Raw genomic sequence first — 5,061 nt, 5'->3', positions numbered from 1 at the left:
TATCCGCTGCTAAAGGGAGCCACTTGGAATGTGATTTCTTCGGACCTATAATTTTCCGGGGTGCCGAATACCACATCGAGTGTGATTTTTCCCGCACACCGCGCTTCCTGAGTAGGGATGATTCCCCTGAAGGTGGTGCCGCTTTGCTCAATGCGGCCTTTATCAATCTCCATCTTGTCGAGTGTTTCCTCATAGATCAAGTTTAATCCGCTTCCGCTGTCCATGAGTACTGTGGCGAGCCGAAAGCCGTCCACGATTGGGATAAGGACCAAAGCGGCCGGTGCCCGGACAGTCTGGAATCGAGGTTCATCACTGGCATTGAAAGTTATAGCAGTGTCGTTCCAAGGGTTTATTTTTGCCACATGGTAAATTTCAGCGGAGCTTCGACGAGCTTGCTTGCGCCTATTGTTCGAGGCAAAAGTCTCGAAGACTGTTAGTACCGTATCGTGTTCGCTGGCAGGATGCTGTTCCGCTTTATGGCCTACAAGAAGATCCTCGCCACTTTTCGCCACCTGCCGGAGTATCCAACATGCCCTAAGACAATGAGTTGGTATTGTATCCGGAGTGTTGTGGAGCTTACATGGCCCGTCGAGCCATTCTTCCAATACGGATCCCCACCCTGGGATGGGTTTTGGTTTCTTGGGGATTGGATCAGACGACTTATGAGAGTTTGTCCGTTTAGTTTGGGCAAAGGTCTTGGTGAGAGCGGTACTATCCCAAAATTCTGTTTGGGTTTTCCACGCGCTCTCCATCGCATAGTACTTCCGTACTATGATTGCCAAGTCCGCGAAGCGTACTATGTCGCGGCAGTTTATAGCATTGAGGAGTCCTTCGTCCGTGCAGTTTTTGCAGAAGAGCGAGACCATGTTCTCCTCGCGGCAGTCCTTGACCTTGTTAAGCGCGAGGAATCTGGCCCAATAGTGATGTACGGTTTCCTGGGGCTCTTGCATGATGTGGGAGAGACAGTTTAAGTCCAAGTAGGTGTTGTTAGCAGAATCTGGATTTTGATCCGATCTAACGCCCAAGGGCGCGGACGGTTCCGAGATTAACAGCCCAGAATCCGGAGTGCTGCCCAATTTCTTCGGCCCAATGCCCGATTCTAAGTCCGGGACCTGGGTCATGTTTTCCTTTGAGCAGGTTTTCGGCTCAAGGAGTTCGACAATCCGAACATAATTCGTCCTCAAAGTTGAGGGACAATCCGCGTGTGGTTCCTCCACTATCGCTATCTCATGGGTGACCGTCGGGGACCTGATGTCCCTTCGATCGGGTTTAAGCCCAATCCGGTCATAGTTCGTAGCAACTCCCAGAGTGGCGATGCGATCCAAGAGTTCATTAAGGGAGGAGAGCTCCATTGGATCCATCTGTTCGGCAAATTCTGAACTTACGCGAAGGTTATGATTGATGACCCGAGAGGCCATCGTCGGTGCTACCGCCGATGGGGCGGTCATGATAAAGCCGCCGAGTCGGAGCGTCTGGCCTACAGCCAGAGCTCCCTCCGAGGTGATGTCGTCCTTGATGATGAGACGAGCCATCGAGCCTTGCGGCGACGACATAGAGGAACTCTCAATGAAAGCAGCAATGTCGGTGTCAAAATCGGCGGATCTCGGGTAGGGGGTCCCGATCTGTGTGTCAAGGCTGATGGTAACATGAAGCAAGGGACACGGATGTTTACCCAGGTTTGGGCCCTCTCGATGGAGGTAACACCCTACTTCCTGCTTGATTAATATTGATGATATGGACAGTACAAGAGTAGATCTACCACGAGATCGTAGAGGCTAAACCCTAAGAGCTAGCCTATGATGGCATGATTGTAATTGTGATCGGCCTTCTAAGGACCACCCTCTCCGGTTTATATAGACACCGGAGAGGGCTAGGGTTTACATGGAGTCGGTTACAAGGAAGGAAATGTAATATCCGGATCGCCAAGCTTGCCTTCCACGCAAAGGAGAGTCCCATCCGGACACGGGCCGAAGTCTTAAGTCTTGTATCTTCATGCTTCAATAGTCCGGACGTTGTACACAGTCTGGCTGTCCGGATACCCCCTAATCCAGGACTCCCTCACGGGGCACTTAATTTTTCAGTCTAAAATGTGTAGGCATTTGCCAAACTTTAGTCTAAATTATGTAATCTTCTTTGTCCATGTTTGTCCTCTGTAAGATCTGTACTTGCTTATCAGCATATTAATGAAAAAAAAGACAAGCCTTGCCGGGTACTTGTGCATGTAACATGTCCATGCAAAGGTGAGATGCCTCTATACATTTAAGTAAACAAGTTTTCTCCCGCAAGCTATCTTTCCGGTGCCTTTAGTTTGCTACCGCGGGGCTAGATCTGCCGGCACAAAACTATAAAAAGGGACCAGCTCCTCGTTGAACCTTCTCCGTCAAAGGCCACTGCAACCACCTTGACTGGAGCAACGTTTGGGACAAAGGATGGGAGCACCCATGTTTCGAAGGTGACGAGGTTTTCATATGCACAAGTTTTCACTTTACAAAACATGTATGGATAAGAAGGAACTTATATGTTTGGCTCGTCGGGGCACCAAGCCTTCTCGTAAAATCGGGTGTATAGCTCAGTTGGTAGAGCATTGGGCTTTTAACCTAATGGTCACAGGTTCAAGTCCTGCTATACCCAAAACAAAAAAAAACCACTCTTGTATTCGTAAGGATGCATAGTAGCCTTCAAAGAGCACAGGCTCGTCTCCATTTCTTCTCATTGGGACCAAGTCCGCGGCAGGAACCCTGCAGCTTAGTGCAGATGAAAACAGAACTATACGCGATCTTATCTACATGATCAACCGATGCTCATGATATGCTTATTCATGCATGCATGTGTTTTTTTGTTGGGGCCCCCAGCGCTTCGTTTATTTATCTGTTGCTCAGGATCTGCTCCTGGCTTTGTACAAAGGGTTATATGCAACATCGGCAAGGCTTGTAGAAAAGGGTGGCTGTAGGTCAGGGCCCGACAGCCGCGCCTTCTGGGTAGAATTACGAAGATGCTCAATGTTTCATGAGTTTTGCAACTGTGGCATCTCCGATCTCCATACGGACTGCGCCGGGTCTGGTGACTTGTACTACCCGGTAAGGGTCTTCCCACTTCGGCGTCAACTTGTTTGCACCCTTGGCGGACTGAACACGCCTAAGGACAATGTCGCCTTCCTCAAAGCTCCGGGCATGAACCCTGCGGCTGTGATAGCGACGCAGGGCTTGCTAGTAGCATGCAGCACACGTAGCAGCCCGGAGACGGTTCTTCTCAAGTAGCACAACATCGTCACGGTGGTGCTGTTCTTGCGCTACTTCATCGTTGGAAATTACTCGAGGTGATCCGTATATGAGTTCTGTGGGGATCACTGCTTCTGCCCCATAGACTAGGGAGAAGGGAGTCTGGCCGGTAGGTCGATTTGGTGTCATACAGAGGGACGAAAGAACCACCGACAGCTCGTGGATCCATTGCCTGCCACACTTCTGCAGCTTATCATATGTTCTTGTCTTGAGTCCTCGCAGCACTCAGCGTTCACCCTCTCAGCTTGTCCGTTGGTTCTGGGATGGGAAACAGAGGCAAATGGGACCTTGCTTCCGAGGGCATGAACATATTGCATGAAGGTGCGACTTGTGAATTGGGTGCCATTATCAGTGATGATTCTGGCGGATACTCTGAAACGACACACCAATCGTTTCAAGAACTTGATAGCTGACCGTGCGGTCACCTTCCTCATGGGCTCCACTTCCGGCCACTTTGTAAACTTTTCGATTGCAATGTACAATAATTCAAAGCCCCCGGTAGTACGGGGGAAGGGGCCCAAGATGTTGAGCCCCTAGACCAAAAATGGCCATGACAAAGGGATCGTTTGGAGAGCTGGAGCAGGCTGATGGATATTCTTGGAGTGGAACTGGCAGGCTTCACACTTGATGACTAGTTCAATTGCATCTTGGAGGGCCGCGGGCCAGTAGAAACGTTGTCGGAAAGCTTTTCCAACCAGGGCCCTTGATCCAATATGGGAGCCACACTGTGTATCTCTATCAACAGTTCCTTTCCTTCTTCCTGGCAAATGCACTTCAATTTCACACCGTTGGGCCTTCTTCTGTATAGCGTGTCATCAATGAACTGATACATACTGGCCCTTCGGGCTACTCTTTCAGCTTCTTCTTGCTCTTCAGGAAGTTCTCCTGTTTGGAGGAAATGGACTATGTGTCATGCCCAAGTTGGAGCCCGAGGCTCGACAACAAGGACCAGCGGCACCTCCTCGTTCACGTGAGCACATGCCTCAACCGCAAAAACGGGTAGTTCAGCGGGAGGGTGCAGCTCACCTATCGTAGGGAAGTCATTCCCGCCAAGCCCTCTGCCGGGGGCTTCGAGAAGTTCTACCCAGAGAGGCTTGTTGGAGTCCAGTTTCCTCCTCTTTCTGGCCATTGTTTCCGGGGATACGGAGGGTTGAGTCAGATGGAGAACAAAAGTCCCTGGTTCTAGAGGGAGTTTTTGTGCAGCGCACTTTGACAGATGATCAGAAATGCTGTTTTCCGCATGCGACACGTGCTCTGTGAGGGAGTCTTGGATTAAGGGGTCCTCGGACAGCCGGACTATATGCTTTGGCAGGACTATTGGACTATGAAGATACAAGATTGAAGACTTCGTCCCGTGTCCGTATGGGACTCTCCTTTGCGTGGAAGGCAAGCTTGGATATTCGGATGTGTAGATTTCATTCTCTGTAACCGACTCTGTGTAACCCTAGCTCCCTCCGGTGTCTATATAAACCAGAGGGTTTAGTCCGTAGGACAATGATAATCATAATCATAGGCTAGCTTCTAGGGTTTAGCCTCTACGATCTCGTGGTAGATCAACTCTTGTAATACTCATATCATCAAGATCAATCAAGCAGGAAGTAGGGTATTACCTCCATCGAGAGGGACCGAACCTGGGTAAACATCGTGTCCCCTGCCTCCTTTTACCATTAGCCTTAGACGCACAGTTCGGGACCCCCTACCCGAGATCCGCCGGTTTTGACACCGACATTGGTGCTTTCATTGAGATTTCCACTGTACCGTCACGATAAGGCTTGATGGCTCC

The 5,061-nt window shown here is 50.0% G+C and overlaps 1 non-coding gene across 1 annotated transcript; it reads left to right on the top strand.

Moving 5' to 3' along the window:
• Positions 1–2,558: 2,558 nt before the first annotated feature.
• On the top strand, positions 2,559–2,631 carry TRNAK-UUU. The gene has a single exon. It is a non-coding gene; the product is annotated as a tRNA-Lys (tRNA).
• The last annotated feature ends 2,430 nt before the right edge of the window (positions 2,632–5,061 follow it).

Source organism: Triticum dicoccoides, chromosome 5B, assembly GCF_002162155.2.
Source record: "Triticum dicoccoides isolate Atlit2015 ecotype Zavitan chromosome 5B, WEW_v2.0, whole genome shotgun sequence".
NCBI lineage: Eukaryota > Viridiplantae > Streptophyta > Magnoliopsida > Poales > Poaceae > Triticum > Triticum dicoccoides.
This window is presented reverse-complemented; position numbering and strand designations above follow the sequence as displayed.